Here is a 20,124-nt window from a genome sequence, read left to right as displayed (position 1 = left end):
TGCTCTTTCACACTCTTGTCGTTTTGCTGCCTCTTGGTGACATTCACCCTCGGGCACCTGTCTTCTCCATGTTCCTCAGTAAATCCCTCCCTGAGTCCCGGCCCTCACTGTCCTTCTCTCTATCTTCCTCCCTCCCGGCTTCTTCACCACATGAAAGGCAATGTGCACAGTAAGCGACACCCGGGCTATTTTGGAGTGAGGGAGCCTGGCGCCCCCTCCTCCTCCTCCCTCGGCTCCCTCTACCCTTCATGTGACTTTCCTTTCTCTGGGGCTGCAGGACGCGGAGCGGAGACCCAGGGAGAGGGGATCAGTCTGACCTGCCAAAAGTCACCCAAAGAAAAGAAAAAACTTTTGTCCCAAACTGGATGTAAGTTGTGGAATCACAGGAACAACCAAGGATCAGCCGGAGAGGTCTTCACTTATATTGGGGTCCCCATGAGCAATACAGGGGTCCCTGAAGCCGCAGCACAGAAGCTCTGAGGAGGGGGGATAAGGTGAGCGCATTTCTTATCCTGATTTTCAGTTTTATTCCAATGATACCTAAAGCGTTAATTGATGGGAAGCCGGAGACTTGGCCAATTTGCGGTATATTCACTCCTGGCTGCTGAGATGTGTTTAACCTACATAAGAAAAATGACATATAGCTTTGCAGAAAAACCCATTTATTGGTATTTGTGGGTTATCTTTCACCACTTTTTTTAATACATACCATTTAACATATCTTGCATTCTATTGCTGCATATATATACTACCTCAATAATATCATAAATATTTATGTTTTTGGAGAAATAAAAAGAGTTTAAGAAATAAATAGGTTTTTTTTTACATACATATATATATATATTGGTGAAACATTTGTGAAATTCATTAAAAAAAATGCTGACAGATAACCCACAAATACCCATTTATTTTACATGATTCACCGATAAAACTACAGAATTACCGCATCACAAAACCTCCACTGCCGCTACATGTGGATATACAGGTTTGTTATCCCCACAGCTGACACTCTACGGTATTAACACAGTGTGACATGGCTCAGTCCACTATTAACGTAGCACACGGTGCTAATACACTTACAGATTGGCGCACTACATTAATAGCATAGTAAGCTGTGGCATGCTATATAAATAGTGGAGAGCACTGGCTGTCAAGATAATGAATCTTATATCTGTCCCTTTAGTGATAATCTTTATATAGCTCCAACATATTCACCAGTGTTGTACAATTGGAAGAAGCATGTACAAACAAACCAGACATTACAGAATGGGGGAGATAGAAGAGACGCATACGGTAAAAATGTCTGATTTGTACAGTAGTCCGGTGATAAATCTGTAGGAGCCGCTCACCAGTTAAGTATGTGCAGAACAGATATGAGGATATGCATTGGTTACAAGGAGTGAGAGATACTGCTGAAAGAAGGGATCGGGTTTAGTGGAAAAATCTAGACTCTTATAATGCGCAGGAGAGCGTTATATGTTAGGGTCTCATGGAGCGCCGGTTGCACAGCTACTGTGGGGGAAATTTATTAAGCCCCGCATTTCCAACTCTAGTCTTAATATAATTTCCCCCGGTGCACAATACACTTAATACATGAGTAGGCGCACACCTCTTCATGTAGTAGATGCATCTCGGCACCTACACGGTATGGTACATCAGGGCACACCTAGTGTCCAGTTCTGGCCTAATTTAGGCCATTTTTGGCATACATTTTACATAAATCTTTCGGTCTGGGACGGTCATGTCCCCTCCTGAAAGCCTCAACGATATTTTACAAAAACGGAGAGGCTGGCCCAAAAAGATGAAAAGTTGCAAATTTTTGCGTAAATCCCCACTTGCACAAAAAATTGTGACTTTTTTACACCAAAAACTGGCATAAAAAGCTTTATGAATAGCCTGCTGAGTGTCTGGGATGCAGTCACAAGCTCCAACTTGGTGCGACCCACACATGATTTAAGTGGCCACTGACTGTTCATTGTTAATGCTTTTCCTAAAACCTGAGCTTGCGGCTGCATCTAAGGGCTCATTCACACGGGGACCTACACGCGTAAAAAGCTTGCGGCCATTGGAACAAATAGTTTCCTATGGGAACATTCAGATGAAGGAATTTTAGACGCGCAAAAAACATCTGAACGTTCCCATAGAAAACCATTGGTTCTAGTAGCTGCTCGTTTATTACGCGTGAGTTTTGTGTGTGGGGGTCCCTAAGGCGCACAGCAGCTGTATAACAGAAACTGTATGGCAACCAACCTTAAGGTCATAATGAGTAGGTGAGTGTAACGGTGCAATTAAACGAGCGCCAGTAGCCACTGCTAAGGCTACTATTGCAAAGCAGCATTTTTACATTTTACTTGCAAAAGGAAGGTGGAGAAACTCTGGTTGTGACGGCATCTGGACTTGTCACAGTATAGGTGCCGGACCAATCAGCGTCACTACGCTTGCGCTTTGCAGGGGAGAAATACTGGTGTGTTACAGCAGCTTATGAGTTCTATTACAGCCACATCTCTCCTCTGCAAAATGCAGCTAGTGCTATGCTGATTGCAGCGAGCCCTTGGATTCATCATATTGATAGCATTGATGAGTTCAGGTGCCACAATCGGTTTACCACTTACGATTTACTGATAGGTGCTGGACTTAGAGGGGGTTGTCCGGAACTTTATTTTATTCTATTGATAAGCTGTCCTCCATAGATGATCAGCAGAGGTCCGCTGCTCAGGATCTCCCCCAACCAGCTGATTCCCAGTACTGCTGTCACTCCAGATTAGTATTGTCACTTAGATTGCGCTGACCATAGCCCAGCAGCCTAGCTTGGTATTGCAGGATCAGGTCCCATTGAATTCAACGGAAGCTGTGCCTGCAGTACCATCAGTACTATCGGCTTCCTGTGCTGTTCCTACAGTACCAAACTGGGCCGCTGCAGTACGGTCAGCATGAGCTGCTTCCTGTGCTGTGCCTATAGTACCAAACTGGGCCGCTGCGGTACGGTCAGCATGAGCTGCTTCCTGTGCTGTGCCTATAGTACCAAACTGGGCCGCTGCGGTACGGTCAGCACGAGCTGCTTCCTGTGCTGTGCCTACAGTACTTAACTGGGCCGCTGCGGTACGGTCAGCACAAGCTGCTTCCTGTGCTGTTTCTATAGTACCAAACTGGGCCGCTGCGGTACGGTCCGCATGAGCTGCTTCCTGTGCTGTGCCTACAGTACTTAACTGGGCCGCTGCAGTACGGTCAGCATGACCTGCTTTCTGTGCTGTGCCTACAGTACCAAACTGGGCCGCTGCGTTTGGTCAGCATGAGCTGCTTCCTATGCTGGGCCTACAGTACCAAACTGGGCCGCTGCGTTTGGTCAGCACGAGCTGCTTCCTATGCTGTGCCTACAGTACCAAACTGGGTTGCTGCGGTACGTTCAGTGCCATCTGCTTCCTGTGCTGGGCCTAAAGTACCAAACTGGTCGCTGCGGTACGGCCAGCACGAGCTGCTTCCTCTGTTGTTCGTAGTGACAGCGTCACCAGGAATGAGCTGATCTGCAGGGATCCCAAGCTGCAAACCCCCTGCCAATCATCTATTACTTCTATACACAAAATACATCGCTGAAGTTTGCACAGTTGTTGCAGAACCAGAGTGGGTTTTTTTTACAAAAATGTTGCAATTTTTCCAGATCAGTGCAAGAAAACTTGTGTATTTATGTGAGTTGTTTTTGTGTCAGTTTCCAACTCAGCTTTTTGCTACAATTTTCCAGATCGCAGCTAAACGCGATCAGGTCGCTTGTTGTTTTGATACTTTACAAGGAGCACAACAAAGAACAGTAGAAAAAATGAGTCATGTAGCGATATCCTGACCTGACAGCTGTGCCTGCCGTCAACACACATTCCACTGACTGCATGGCAATGGCATCTCATGTATGACAGCCACGCCGGGAAAGTGCAATGTATTGATTATTATAATACCCACCAAATGAACAATGTGTCACGTATCGGGACATGACTATTAGACCTGAGATAAGCGGCACTACATAGACACTGCTTATCCCTTCCTCCACTGATTGCAGTGTTCACTCTATATTTACAAAAAGAGGATGTGCAGCAGCTGAGGTGTGTATTTTAGGGTTCTGCGTCAGTCAAGGTGTGGATTACAAACTTCTGCAGCAGCTGAGGTGTGTATTATGAGGTTCTGCAGCAGCTGGGATGTGTATTAAGGGGAACAATTTTCACCCTGCTATAAATTATACAGTCACCTGGGAGTTCTGTGACCTGTTGTTGATGCTGTTGCTATTGTTAGTGCCTTTTGTTGCTGTTTCTGGTACTGTTGCTGGGGCATTATGTCAGATGCTGCTGTCCAGGGGCATAACTATAGGATGCAGTTGCACCCGAGCCCAGGACCGTTGGGGGGCCCATAAAGCCTCTCTTCTCCATATAGGGAGCCCAGTACTATGAATAAAGCATTATAGTTTGGGGGCCCCGTTACAGGTTTTGCATTGGGGCCCAGGAGCTTCAAGTTACGACTCTGATATGGGTACAAAAGGAGGGAGGGGGGCCCAGCTTAACTTTTGCACCCGGGCCCCTGTGCCTTTAGTTACACCCCTGCTACTGTCTGTATGTTTGTGGCCCTTCCATGCTTCAGGGGAAGAGACCCGTTTAGCAGATTGATCTGCTTTTCCTCCGGTTGTTGGTGGGACCGCCAGCTGTGATTCTTGTATCAGTCAGTATGAGTTTATGTTGTAGTCACAGGAGTTGTTACAGAATATGGTAACACTGAGTGGCATCCATCTAATTGTGCTGCACCGTGTGGATGGGATGACCCCTGTCAGCCTTGCAGGTCTATAGGGTTTTATCACTGTAAGGCACCATGTTTAAAGAGTACCTACACTTATTTTCAATGTACAGATAGGCAATTCTAAGCATTTTTGCTAAAGGTTTTATCAGCCTATTCTGTCCATTTTTGCACAAACCCCCCTTCTACTATGTAGCAAGGTGAAGACATGACTAAGAAATCCATCTTCATCTAGCTGCATGACAGTAGAGGGCGCTCTATCCAGCTGTGTCTGCACCTGTTCTCTATGGAACAGCTGCAGACACAACTATTCTGTTCCCATATTACAGTTTATTAATAAGTGTCTCTATTATATATGTTATTTTTAATAGCCCTGTCCCTGCTGCTTCTCGCAACCCCCCCCCCCCCCCCCCCCCCCCAATGTGCAGACACATCCCATCTTCACCTAGCTGCATAGCAGAAGTGGGGGTTTCTAAGAAAAATGCACAGAATAGGCTAATTAATACCTATTCCAAAAATGCTTAGAATCGACTATTTTGTAAATTTAAAAAAGAAAACAGTGTAAGTACTGTCATGACTTGGATTCTGCATTTTTAGCAGTTTTCTCCCTTGGAGGCTGTATTGTATATCTATCTGTCAGTTATCCCTAAGCTTGTAGGAGGAGACTAGCTGTTATGACGTCTCCCATGCAAAGCACTCAAGTCCTCACTTCTCCCAAAACAAATATGGGCAACATGTAACCTGATGCCTCAGTGAACTGATACGTCTGAAGACCGATTTTAGCAGTATTTTAGACTGAATGGTCAGTGCAGAAGACGGGTTAAGAAGAAATACCTGTTAAGTAGATAAAGAGTCTTTTTCTCTAATAAGATATGTTACAAACTTACTTAGGCCCCCTGTCCTCGGGCGATGCGAAGTCCTGCGGCGGGAGCCGCCGCCCGGGAGCAGGAGCCGCCGCCGATCAGCCCTATCTGATAGATAGGCTGGCCGCAGAGAATTGGGGCAATTCGCAGCATGCTGGGAATTGCCCGCCGCGAGCGGAGAATCGCAGTGATTCTCCACTCGTGGACAGGTACCGACGCTTTACATAGCAATGCTATGGGAAGCGTCGGCCGGCGTGATTCGCTGGCGGTTTACCGCCGGGGAAATCACGACCGTGGACAGGCACCCTTACAATTGCCTGTACTATTGGTTTCTGCAAAGTTTGTTGAAAGTAGATAATTAAGGAATGAACATGAGATACTAAAGGCCCAATTATATGCAACGATTATCTCTCAAAATTAGTTCAAACTACCGCAATTGAGCTATAATCGTTACATGTAAACATGGGCATCATGCACTTTTTATCTGAGTAATGATTTTAAGGTGAACTTAAAATCCATCATTCAGCGGAAGAGACATAAAGTATCTCTCAACAGACCGCTTGCTGTGTTCTCCACGGGAGCCGGAAATTACATTGTATTCTGCCGGCAACCTGAAAGAGAACAATGCAGCTGTGTGCAAAGCCCAGCGTGTGTTTAATCACATGCTGCGCTCTGCAAACAGCTCCTGAAGTGTCTTTTACATGCAAATGAAGATGCTAAAGTGTTAATAGTAATTAGTGTCCATTAGCACTTTATGCAAAAAGATCGCTAAAATTTTCAATGGGCCTTTAGCGCACATCCTGATCAAAATGTATAAGACAATTGCCGCTTCATGGCGAATTCTTGGGTTTCCCAGCTTTAAATAATTGATTACCTATCCTCTGTCACTGGGATTTGTACAATTTCCTCTGGTGCACGGTTCCCTGAATACATGAAGAGATGCACTCCTCTTCATGTATTGAATCCCAGAACCTCCATGTGCCTTCTCAGAAATGTACTCTAGGTCCAACCTGGTGAACATTTCTGGTATAATTTATGCTAGGTTCTACTGTGAAATTATATATAAATCAGTCGGTCTGGGCAGCCATCACCCCTCCCGGCAAGCCCCGCCCAGATATGATATTGCAGGCACAGTTCCCATTCACTTCAATGATGCCAGGCTAAGTCCACTCAGCTCTGGATAATCCAGCCGCGGGGAATGCAATGCACGCTTTCCATAGCGCTGCTATGGAAAGCGCAGCCCCCCTGTCCATGAGTGGAGAATCATAGCGATTCTCCGCTTGCGGGCGGCAAATCGCATGTTGCGAATTGCCGCGAATCTCCACGGTCAGCCTATCTGTCAGATAGGTTGACCGCGGAGATCCATCTGCAGGCTTCTGCTCCCGGGCGCCGTCTCGGACAAGCAGCCTTATCTATCACTGTTAATCCCACTCAGAGCTGGTGGTTGCATGCTTGTTTGAAGTGTCCCTCTCCTCCCCTGAAGATGGTCTGGGCACCTGCTGTTCCTCCCCTCCTTAGAATTTCTGGGGTGCGTGCATTAAGTAGTGTGTGGTACGGTGACCACACAGGTACAGGTGGCCCACAGGTTTCTCCCTATCCCTGGGCAGGTGTGGCCCCCAGACATCTGATGTCCTTTGTGTGTGTAAGATGGGTGATGCCTGACACTGCTCCCTATGTCAGCACGGTGGCTGACTCTCCCTATTCCCCTGGACTAAGGACTCTTGGACTGCTATGGTTTGCCATTGGTATGCATGTGAGCTCTGGGTGGGGTCCATGTTGTATGCACTACCTGTTGTATGTTGGTGTGAACAGTGACTTGTGTGGTATATCTGTGCAAGTGGCCAGGCCTGTGGTGTGTACAGTCCTGTTCCATGTGGTATGTGTTACACTGTGTGTTGGTGTGAACAGTTAGGTCTGTGCAGGGTGCCAGATGTGGTTTATGTGCAGTCCTATTCTGCGTACAGTGTGTGTGTGTGTGTGTGTGTGTGTGAACAGTGTCATGTCCTAAGTGTTTAGTGCATCTCTCTAGCTCTCTGATCAGGGATAGTCAGTTCAGTAGAATAAAACAGTGGGGCCGCCTTTATCGAGGCGATGACTCTGCTTTTAGGCAGGGGTGTCCTTCTTTACCTCATCAGTTAGGGACAGTTGTCCATTCTTCCTCCTGAAGAGATGCAATTGGTCCATGCAAGTACTATATGTGTGTAATGGCGGTTTTAAATGGACACGTTTGCATCTTACCTGTGGAGCAGCTCCTTAGTGCGCCCAGCGGACGTAACCGTGTCCAGTCCACCTCAGCAAAGCAAATGTTCTGTTTGCGTATGAAAAGCTGCAGCAGTTTATAGTAGTTCCAGGAATATGGGTAAGGGTTTAATAAATCTCATCCGCATGTACATTTACAGAGGTGGAACTTGTGATAATGGGCTCCCATAGCAAAATTTTGAAGCAGAGCAGATGCATATGCTGAAACATCCACACACAGGGTAAGATTTATTAAAGGGAACCTGTCATCGCCTATGAGAACCATAAACTAAGTTATGATGCTCATAGGGCAGATCTGGAGGAGCCTGTTGATGTGCTCTACGGACTTACTTGGCTCCCCGTTACCTCTCTGTCACTTGTAGAAGTCAGTATGAGGATAGTGCAGTGGATTCATCCCTGCAGGCTGCGAATGCACGCCCACAGAGAACAATGTATATATGCATGCGCAGCTTGCAGAGATGATTTTGCTGTACTGCCCAAGCGCCAACTTTCACAGTGACAGCACAGGAACGGGTAGGTATACAGACTCCTTGGGACTTGTCCTAAGAGCGCCATAACTTAGTTTATGGTGCTCAACGGTGAATAGAGTTTCCCTATTAGTCCAATGTCCCAAATGCCAGTCCTAATATCATTCCCATTGGTGCATGATGTGCCTAATATGTGGAGGGGAGCACGCCTCATCGTATCTCAGCACCTCCATGAGCCTACATACAAATCTATGACGTCTAGGAGCTGCGGTAGATTCCTGGTATAATTTATGCAAGTTTCTGGAGTAAATCATACATATATGTGTCAGTTCGGTTTGGCCACTGAGCAATAAGTGAATGAACCGACGATGGATTCTATGCTTGCAGAAAATGAATGAAAAGCGAGCGATTATCGATTCTCATTCAGTCATTCGCTCGCATTTAGACCGAAGGATTATCGTTCACTAGGCTTGTTTGAATGATTTTTGAACAATAATCCTTCTGTCTAAAAGCACCACAAGTGGCATCTAGTAAATGTATAGATCCCAGCTTTCCATTAGGAATCCCCCCAGATGGAAGCCTTGTATGCATACCGATGACACATAAAGTACATAGAAATATACATAAAGACACTGTATGTAGACAGATACACAAATGACTGCAAACATTCATGTGCATAAGCAATATACATACTTGTATGTATACAGAAACATGTACAAATATATATATATACATAGGTGATATTCACAAATATATATATACAGGTCCATCAAAAGCACACATTGCCCTCTGCCCCTGCATTTGGACCTATAATACATGCAGTATGGACCACGGAAAATTAGCCATGATGGACGTGTGTGTGTGTGTGTGTGTGTGTGTGTGTGTGTGTGTGTGTGTGTATATATATATATATATATATATATATATATATATATAGTGAGGGATTAGCGTTTAGGATCGGTAGCAGCCTGGGCATAAGCAGTCAGAGACAGTGACACACGGGATAAAGTCTTTAGTCCAGGCTTTGCCTGGGTTTATTTCCAAGAAAAACAAAGCAAAATACAGGCCTTAACTTCAGGCCAACACAAAGTAAATCCTGCTCGTCCGAGCACTTACTATACATGTAGCGTCCCTGTCTACACACTGGTAACCAAATGACTCCTGCTCACAGCCAGCCAGGACTCTCAGACCTGCAAAGGTCTCAGCTCTCCTCTAGGCCCTGTAGGCCCCGGCTTTATATGGCCTGGTACCAGCCCCACCTGGTTTCACTTTGGTCACTCCAGGAAAAGCCGGCCCGGATTATGTGGCTTGGAGCCACTTACATACTACAACGTGTTAGTGGCTTAATGCCACTAACACTATACTGCCGGCTTCCTCCACCGAGCCCAGGCTGCTCGGTGGCACGTATCTGCCCAAGCGCTCCCCAAGGCAGCATAGGAGAGCATCCTAGGCGATATATACCTGCCCTCCAGCACCTTGCCGGTCACCATCTCACAATATATATATATATATATATGAATATGTGTGGTTCCAGGCTATTTATCTGTGGCCCACCCCTGTACATACACATACCAATTATTTGTATGTTCAATCAGGGGACATGATTAGGGATTATCCCACAACTGACATTTTAATGACAGCACGGACATCAGCGGGCAGGGAAGTATAAAAATATATCTCCAATCTCCTGGGACCTGCCCTATAAGCACCACAACTCAGCTTATGGTGCTGCCCTTAACAGGTTCCCTTTAACTCTAGGGTTGCCCACAAAATCGTCCCAGAACAGCCGCTTTTATTCACATTTTATCAAACTCCACTTCACAGCCTGTTTTGAGGGACAATCCCTTGAAAAATGGGTCAGTTGAGATGTGTGCATAATTCCTACTCACCATTGTACCATGCAGTGTATTACAGCAGATCGGAGACCGAGGCTGCTCCACCAATCAGCACTTGCCCTGCACAAACAAGGAAGCGCTGATTGGTAATCCCTGGAGAGAGGATGCTTACTTTAAAAGTAGAGCCATGGCCCACCCCAGACCACTGGCCCCAGAGCTATGGCGGGGCACAGGAATTGAACTTTGGTGCCAATTTTGGAATTCTCAGCATGCCAATTTATGCTGCATATTTTCACTGGGGATTTCACGTTTTACAATGTACAGGGGTAAAATCCACAGCTACGCAGTTGTTACAGATTCATCACAAGATCTGCAGGTAAAACAACTTTATGTGTTTTGTTTTCAGATTTGCAACAGATTTCATGCAGATTTCACCCTTTGTAATAAGTGAAATTACAGCAAATCTGCCGTGAATCAAAACCAGCCTAATTTAGAGCCCTTCCACACAGGATGGAATTCACTGCGGATCGTTCACGGCAGACATTCTGCACCAAAACCTGTTTTGAAATCTGCATCAATTTTTGCAGATCCTGTGGCGGAGTTTGGTGCGGATCCACAGTAGATTTCACCCCTTCCATTGAACTTAAATTGAAGAGGTGAAATCTGCTGTGGATCCGCACCAAAATCTGGGTTAGAATCCTCATAAAATGGAACAGATTTTGGCGTGGATGTGCTGCGGGAGGTCAGCTGAGGACAATCCACAGTGAATTCCATCCTACGTGGACGTGACCTTATCAGTGGATCTGTCCACAGAATACAATTCTGTCTATGGAGAATCCATACCAGGGTTTACACATTGTGGCAATTGCATGCGGTCGAAACTATGCAAACCACAGTGGCCAATGGGTGGTAGCAGGGAAGTATTACCAGCGGTATTGCGCAGCCATTGGTCACTGAAGATGGTGGATTTTTGGCTACATGCAGTTAGTCCAGCGTGAAAACCAAACTGTAGACTGCATTCACGCAATTTCAACTGCTGCATTCGGTTTCTCAAAAATTGCATGCTTTTTCTTTTAAAAAATGCATGTATTGTTAAAAAACGCATGCGGTAGACTATATGATGAGCCTGGGACCCCAGGGAAGATATGTGATGAGTCTGGGACCCCAGGGAATTTATATGATGAGCTCGGGACCCCAGGGAAGATATGTGATGAGTCTAGGACCCCAGGGAAGTTATGTGATGAGTCTGGGACCCCAGGGAAGTTATGTGATGAGTCTGGGGCCCCAGGGAAGTTATGTGATGAGTCTGGGACCCCAGGGAAGTTATATGATGAGCCTGGGACCCCAGGGAAGTTATGTGATGAGTCTGGGACCCCAGGGAAGTTATATGATGAGCCTGGGACCCCAGGGACGTTATGTGATGAGTCTGGGACCCCAGGGAAGTTATATGATGAGCCTGGGACCCCAGGGAAGTTATGTGATGAGTCTGGGACCCCAGGGAAGTTATGTGATGAGTCTGGGACCCCAGGGAAGTTATATGATGAGCCTGGGACCCCAGGGAAGTTATATCATGAGCCTGGGACCCCAGGGAAGTTATATGATGAGCCTGGGACCCCAGGGAAGTTATGTGATGAGCCTGGGACCCCAGGGAAGTTATATGATGAGCATGGGACCCCAGGGAAGTTATGTGATGAGTCTGGGACCCCAGGGAAGTTATATGATGAGCATGGGACCCCAGGGAAGTTATGTGATGAGTCTGGGACCCCAGGGAAGTTATATGATGAGCTTGGGACCCCAGGGAAGTTATGTGATGAGTCTGGGACCCCAGGGAAGTTATGTGATGAGTCTAGGACCCCAGGGAAATTATGTGATGAGTCTAGGACCCCAGGGAAGTTATATGATGAGCCTGGGACTCCAGGGAAGTTATGTGATGAGTCTGGGACCCCAGGGAAGTTATGTGATGAGCCTGGGACCCCAGGGAAGTTATGTGATGAGTCTGGGACCCCAGGGAAGTTATATGATGAGCCTGGGACCCCAGGGAAGTTATATGATGAGCCTGGGACCCCAGGGAAGTTATGTGATGAGTCTGGGACCCCAGGGAAGTTATATAATGAGTCTGGGACCCCATGGAAGTTATATGATGAGTCTGGGGCCCCAGGGAAGTTATGTGATGAGTCTGGGGCCCCAGGATGTGTTTTGCAGAGTCTCTGCTCTGGGATGTGACTTGATAACTGTGCTTTTGCTCTCCTGGCTCCAGTCTCTTGTCTCTAGGTGACTTGATCTGTGAGTCCCCGAACTTCTACAAATGGTGATGGCTGGAGATGGAGGCGGACAGCTGGGGCTATTTTGAGGAGGGCAGCCTAGTGACAACTGATAAATCTGTCACTGCTGATAATAACCAGTGAAAGCAAGGAACTCTTAACACAGGAATGTGGCCCTTTAAGAAGACCACCATTCACAGCCCCCCAAGACTTCCCAATTTATAATACCTCTGAACTCCCATAATGCCCTGCTCTACAGCACTCCCCTGTCTGTTCATCCAGGGCCTCCTAGTTCATCAACAGAATGTCAGACCTGCCATGGATAATAATATGTGCTGCTCAGGGTATGTGGAAAGCTGGGTGACCTTCTGAGGGCTTGTCTTTGGGTACTGGCAGTTATCAGTGATTATTACCCCCATGGAAGAGTAGAGGTGACTGCAGGCGGGGAATCAACTGATCCAAAAATACCGGGACAGGAATTTCCCACAAATGCAACCTTCCCGGGTACAGTACATGCTGTTGTACCACCGTCCATGCCAGGGCTGCCACGGCGCAGTAGGTGGGGGAAGGACATATTTGGCACTCTATGAATATAGTGACCACTATTCATGCCCCATAATATACTGTATGCTTGGTGTCCTGGGGTGGAAAATATCCAGCATGTAAGAGTGTTAGTATTTACTATCTACAACATGTCTGGGTGTTATTATTTACCATCTCTGGTTTGTAGGGGGGTAATGTTTATTACCTCCAGCATGTTAACCCCTTACGGTTTATTCAATCGAATGCATTTACGCAGTGTTTTGTGCATGCACAATTTGCACACGCAATACGCAGTGAATAGAACCTATTAACTATAATGGATTCATTCACATGATTGTATTTTGCGTACGTATATGCAGCATGTCCTATTTTCGTGTATATTGCGCACAAACATAGCACATATTAAACTAATTTTACTTAATTGTCCATTGAAATCAATGGGAGCGTGCTTGCGGGTTTGTTTGTGCGTGCAAATATGTACAACATGCGCACTCAAAACATACAGTGAAAAACGCACAGGCGTGTGCAGAAACGCAACGCTCATCTTGCAAATATGCTACACAAATGTGCTTGTCGGCCTTAGTGATGAGCCTATTTTGTGTCTTAAGGCTACCTACACACTGGCCATCAAACTTGGCCCAATATTGCGCTGATGAACGTGCGATGTACCCGGGGATGTGTGCATTTTTCAGGCAGAAACGCCTTGCATCAGTGAAGTTCCCATCCACTCGCATGAGTTTTACACGCAATAGAGAATTGGAAGTGCTTCCCATTGATTTCAATGGGAAATCTCGCATCGCACTCGCAGGTACCTTACTTGACATGCGAGGCATTAAAGCTCCCATTGAAATGAATGGGCGATGTGAAAAGTTAGAGCGTGCCATGAAAAATCGCTCATGTATATGACTCCATTCAAAAGTATGGAGTTCATATCCGTGCACCAATCTGGGGTACATATAATGTGCTATATAACTTTTATTACATTTTTCGGGGGGGGGGGGGGGGGGGGGAATTCAAAATGTCCAAAAATTCCACCATTGTTTTTGGAGTTTGTTTTTACCATTCAGCAAGTATAACCCGGTGACTGCTAAAGCTTAAATAGAGCCAGCTGTCTTCTTTTTCCAGCGTTGTACACAGCTAATCTCCCTCCCCTTCTCTGTTTTTTTAGCTCTCATTGAAGTCTATGGAAGCTTCCAGCATATCTCGGCCAAAGATAGGGAAAGACGTATCTCTGGATGCAGCGTATAATATCAGTCACCGGCGTGCTATTTTTCCGTGGACGAAAATCGTTCCTCTGAATGAATACATTGGAATCCAATGCTTCAGATGGTCGGGATTTTTGCCTGATTTTTGGGCACAGCTAAATAGCTGCATGTAAAATAAAGCCTGAGTGTGATTTTTCTCCCATAGGGAATAATGGCTGATTTTCACGCACGTGAAAATCGCAAGTGCAGTGATGCGAGTGCAATACGACTTTCTCGCAAACCAAATTGTGCTCATATAAAAAAGGGGGCTTGCAAGTGCAATTTTGCACTCGTCTGTGTAAATGTAAAGTGAATGAATGTGGCTAAGCTGCAATACCACATGTAACCCACAGGCAGGTGTGGCACTGTTGTTTTTTTTTAAAAAAAAAACATGTTTTTCCAATCGCAGCATACTTATTTTGGTCCATATTAAAGAACCACAATTTGATTATTAAAAGCCGCAGTGCGTATACTTCAGCATACAAATTCACTTTTGGCGGGGGGGGGGGGGGGGGAGTGGGGGGGTAGAGTGCTGCACACCCTGTTTCCTGTGGGTTGTGACAAAATTATCATAATTTGGGTTTTCATGCATTTATTTATTGTGTGTGAGAAACACGACTAACACAGATGCAACACAGAGGTAAGAAAAGGCACATATGCACCAGATCTGCACAAGGTGGACATACACATGCACTGCAAAGATTGCTTTTTCACAGACCAAATGAGCCCTTAATATCTCTGGTATATAGGGGGCTAAAGCGGCTGTCTATTACCTTGATATGTAGGGACTTAATATTTATCGCAGGTATGTACAGGGTTAACCCTTTGCAATCCAATTTTGGATTCAGGGTTTTCCTAGGGAGCTTTCACTTTCTGCCATTATACAATGGCGCCATCTGCTGGGTAGAGCCAGTACTGCGGTATGGCACATGCTGGAGAGGCCCCCGACAACAGAGCAGCTGGAAATATACAGTAAGAATGCCCTGCCAGACGTCTTCCGACATCAGAGCCTTCAATCAGAATGTCTTCAGACGTCAGACAGTGGATTGAAATGGTTAATATTATCTGTGGTATGTAGGTGGTCAATTATAAATATCTTTGGCATGTGGGGAGGCAATATTAATTAGCTGTGGTATGTAAGAGGTTAAAATTTATTATGTCTGGCATGTAGGGGGTTAAAGGGGTTATTTATTAGGTCAGGCTCAAACAAGCGGGTCGGATTCCGCGTTTCTTTATTCTATTTGTTATCTGGTCTCCTACCAACTTGCATACGAATCCGCGCCCATACGCAATCCATAGATATCAGTGCGGCTCAGAAGCCCGGCATCCCTGGTAAAATAGAGCATGCTGCAATTTTTACGATCGCGTAATATGCAATTACTACCCGTAAGTGTGAGCGAAACAGCAAAAGTCCATGCATTTCATTGCCCGCGTATTAACGCGTATCGTACGCGCAGTCCGCAATTCAAGTCTGCTCCTGTGAGACTGGCCTTACCTTGGTATATAGGGGTTTAATATTTACTATCTCTGGTATATATGGGGCTAATATTGATTTAGTATGCAGGAATTCATATCACTGGTATATAGAGGTATATTAATATGTGTGTGTGTGTGTGTGTGGGGGGGGGTATTATTTTGTTTAGTAGGTAGAGGGTTAATATTTATTATCTGGTATGAAGGCGTTAATATTTTTTAGCTTTCATTCAGAACAGTTAATATTTCTTATATCTGTGATTGTTCCCAGTAAGAGAAACCAAGTAATCCTGTATATGATACCTTTTAATGGGTAACAAAAATACATGATATAGCGAGCTTTCCAACCTCTCAGGGTCCTTCCTCAGACATAATGAAATAGATCTGAAGAGGCATGCAAATATATATCGCGTTTCCCCGAAAATAAGACCCTGTTTTATATTAATTTTTGCCACAAAAGAGGCACAGGGTCTTATTTTTGGGGGATATCTTATGATACTTACCTAGCAGGCGCCATCTGGGACCCTCCCACTGATCTCTGCAGTTCCAGCAAGCTTTCTTACAGTTCTCAGCTGCTGGCATTGCAGAGATAAGTTCCTTATTGTGTGTCAGAGGTCGATGCACTCCTAATTATAATGTTCCTCTAATTTGGAGGTTGCCTGTAACACCCTTTTTGTGTGTCAGTCGGCAATGTAAGTAGCTGTAAGACCTGCTCACATGTACTGACCACGGACAGGATACAGATACCCAACACACAGCAAGACTATCCTGGGACATTCACATGTTCCACGTCTGATGTTGTGTACCTGATCCTGTGCAGTAAATGTCCTGTTAGGGGGCTTTATGTTGGAGAAACAGGACAGAAACTGAAATCGAGGATGAGGTTTTATCGCCATACAATTAAAGAGAGAAAGACAGAATTACCTGTGGCCGAGCACTTTTCTAGTCACGGACACAACATACAACACATGAAAGTCAATTTCAGATCACAAAGCCATAGAAGAATTTGGGAGTGAACATTTCTAACAACTTTTGACACTTTCAACAGAGGGCTAAATTCTTCAAGAGGATTCATGAGTGAATGGGAAGTATGAGAAATCTATAGCGCAGATAACACTCTGGCCTGGTGACCCCCTAACACTAATTCAGAGACCATAAAACCTTCACATCTTTATCAGTGGACTATTTAAGTATTTATTTCTCTACTCATCCTTTTGTGGTATTCTTTTAAGTACAAATTAATCACATCATATCTGTGCCCTAGTATACATGGAAACATATTTTGAATCATGTCTTGCCTTGTCATACGTATTTGTGCATATATATGCATGCCTCTTTGGATCTATTTCATTATGCCTGAGGAAGGACCCTGAGTAGGTTTGAAAGCTTGCTATAACATCATGTATTTTTATTAGTGCTTAAAAGGTATCATATCTACAAGATTACGTGGTTTCTCTTGCTGGGAACAATCACATTTTGCTCTACTGGCTAACACGGTACCAAACCCTTTTAATTTCTTATATCTGGTGTGTAAGGTGTTAATATTTATTATTCCTGATATGTAGGGGGTTATTACCTACTAGCTCTGACCTGCAGCGATGTCACGTTTATTATGCCTCCTGTAGAGCTGCAGACCTTCCTGAATATTTTGGTGATGTCACATAATGGTGCGGATATCTCGCAGTAGGGGCGTGTATTAGCCTGATGACATCACTGTGTCCTGATAATGTTATTAGCGCCTCAGCTGTCAGCACTGACACACATAACAGCAGAGTTGACAGAATAACGAGTGTCTTCCTGCGCTCGGTGGGTGTCAGGTGACCCGATATTTCGCAATCTGCAGATATCTTTCCTTTTTAAAAGGTGACAGGTGATTGGCATTTGTCAGCGGCGGCTCAGGTTCCTCGCATGTTATATTCCTGGAGCATGTTATATTCTGTGCCCCACGTGATTCAGGGGATTCCACCTTCAGGCGACTTTAGCTTATTGCCAAGGATGAGACCTGATGAAACAGTTCATTTCATACATGAGTCCACAACAGAAAGACCCAGAGATAAAGTTACACGATGAGAGTGACGGTGCGGCCGACACCTGCTGCAATGTACATGATGATGATGATGATGATAGTACTAGTGCAAGTGGTGGTGAAGCTGATGCTGATGATGGTGGTAGTGATGGGGATAGAAATATGGAACTCGTGTACATTTCCAAAATGTCGCATCCAGTATCAGGACAGTGTCACCTGCCACTCCGTATTATTATACAGGGTTGGTCATGGGAAAGTAGTCCAACACCACACTCTTAGGCTTCTTAGGTGTATATCGTCCGGCCGCGAAAACGGCGGTCCGATAGACGCTGTGATCTGCTGCCCTGTCCCGCCCCCTCCCATTGCAAATAGTGGAGAGGGGGCAGGAGCTCAGTGCACTGCTCCCGGCCCGGCCCGCCTTCTATTTCAGGGCATACTCGGACGACCGTATTTGTGCAGGCATTTCCACACGTTAAAAAGTCAGACCAGCTCTATCTTTCTCGGATGTATATTTTACACGTCGCGTGAAAAGATAACTTTTGACCTATCTTTCGCCGTGTTACGCAGAAAGCTCCCATATACTTCTATGGCAGCAGGGGGAGGGAGTTACCCTGCGTATAAAGCTGAGAAAATTAGACATCTCGCCCTAAATAAGCATTTTATCACCATTTCAAGGGTTTATTCCGATTATTGCTTACCATCACTTGAGCGTGTTTTTTTTTACATTTGCGCAGCAGTGCCTTGTGTGAATGACTTTAAAAACACCAATTACGATCGGGAGTAGAACTTGTTAAAAATTAATTTATGCGAATACATGTTCCGTACGGGCGAACGCTTATATTTATACGCCCGTGTGAAGGAGCCCTTAGGCCTCATGTCCACAGGGTTAAAATCCGCAGCGTTTTTCCCACACGCGGATCCGTGCCCCATAGGGATGCATTGGACATTTTTCCCTTCAGGCGCGGATCTGCGCGCGGAAAAAAAAATGGACATGCTCCATTTTAGTGCGGGTCTCCCGTGGGGACGGTTCCTGCAGGCTTCTATTGAAGCCTATGGAAGCTGTCCGGATCCGCGGAACACCTGTACCATAATTTAACTCACCTGTCCTGGACGCTGCAGATCTCCCTTCCGACGCGGCCGGATCTTCTTTCTTCGCCCCGGCGGATGTGCCCGGCGCATGCGCGCGGCACGCTGCCTCTATATACAGTCTCAGACAGCTTCCCACCACATGTACCAGCTAGAGGCCCCCGTATATTGTGCCAGCTCTGAGGTAGGCATAATGATGTCATGTGGCTGCCAACTGTGAATAAGGGACAAGTGACATACACCGACTGACAGATACAATGCCACAACATTAAGATTTAGTCACTATATTATGCAATTTTCAAGGTTTCTTCCGACAAACAAGTTATGCAGATTGATGCAGTTTCGCGTCGGATCAATCATGTGACCTCGGTGCCAGTCTTTGAAGCTACCCTTGGCGACATTGTCAGTCCCATGGAACCTGCTTTGTATTGTTTTTTTCTTGTCTGGATAAGAGTACGGGGTGAAGATGCCTCTAAGGTGCTAGCGAAAGGAGTTGACCAAGGGTTTCATCATTGGGCTGTCTACGGCTGGTTGGTCTTTGCGTCCTAATGTGGCAGAAGCTCAATGGGATGCCAAACTATAATTTGAATTAAGAAACGATGGTTAGCTGAATAAAATGTGCATCATCATAGCGGGACTGGAGCATTAAGATGAATGTCTCAACACTCAAGATCGACGCATCCGATCTGGCGATGTTCAGCGGAGTCTATGGACAGATATGGATGCTCCAATATCAACAATGACAATTTCTCAAAGATTGGCTGAGGAGGGTTTTCAGCCAAGCTGTCTATTGCAAAGAAAAGCCCTCACACCATACCATTGTCGTGAACACTTGCAGTTGTGTTGGCTCCAGAACTATCCGATGTGACGAATGGCACAGTGTGGGGCTCAGCAAAAAATCAAGATTCTGTCTCAGCGGTGATGGTCACTAAGCGAGGGTCCGGAGGGGACGTGGCAATCAGGCTGATCCTTCCACAATTTTGGAGCACCACGCAGCTGGTCAACAGTGAGTCATGGTTTGGGGTGCCATCAGCATCAACAACTGATGAGGGGCTCATTGACCGCATGCTGTTATGTTGATGAGGTGCTGCAGCCTGTTGCACCAGCATATCTTCAGGGCATCCCCTGCACCATTTTTCTGTAGGATAATGCACAGCCCCACACAGCGAACATCATCAGACAGGCTTTGCAAGGTGTCCAGGTGATTCGTTGACCAACACAATCTCCAGATCCCTGTCCAATCCAGAATCTGTAGGACACAATTGGGCATTGAGTGAAGCCTCGTAATAAAGATGAACTG

General features: G+C 45.7%; 1 protein-coding gene across 10 annotated transcripts in view; it reads left to right on the top strand.

Moving 5' to 3' along the window:
- Window positions 1–285: 285 nt before the first annotated feature.
- The window catches only part of OBSCN (obscurin, cytoskeletal calmodulin and titin-interacting RhoGEF), a 281,462-nt gene continuing 261,623 nt past the window's right edge, over window positions 286–20,124 (top strand). For 5 of the 10 annotated variants that reach the window (XM_066585191.1, XM_066585189.1, XM_066585187.1 and 2 more), the window contains exon 1: window positions 287–494. The gene's annotated coding sequence lies outside the window, so the exon portion shown is untranslated. Of the gene's footprint in view, window positions 495–20,124 lie in introns of all 10 variants that reach the window. The other 5 variants (XM_066585186.1, XM_066585185.1, XM_066585193.1 and 2 more) reach the window with 3 other exon arrangements.

This window comes from Eleutherodactylus coqui, chromosome 12 (assembly GCF_035609145.1).
Source record: "Eleutherodactylus coqui strain aEleCoq1 chromosome 12, aEleCoq1.hap1, whole genome shotgun sequence".
In the NCBI taxonomy this organism is placed as follows: Eukaryota; Metazoa; Chordata; class Amphibia; order Anura; family Eleutherodactylidae; genus Eleutherodactylus; species Eleutherodactylus coqui.
The sequence above is the reverse complement of the archived record's forward strand: the minus strand, read 5'-3'. Positions and strand labels throughout refer to the sequence as shown.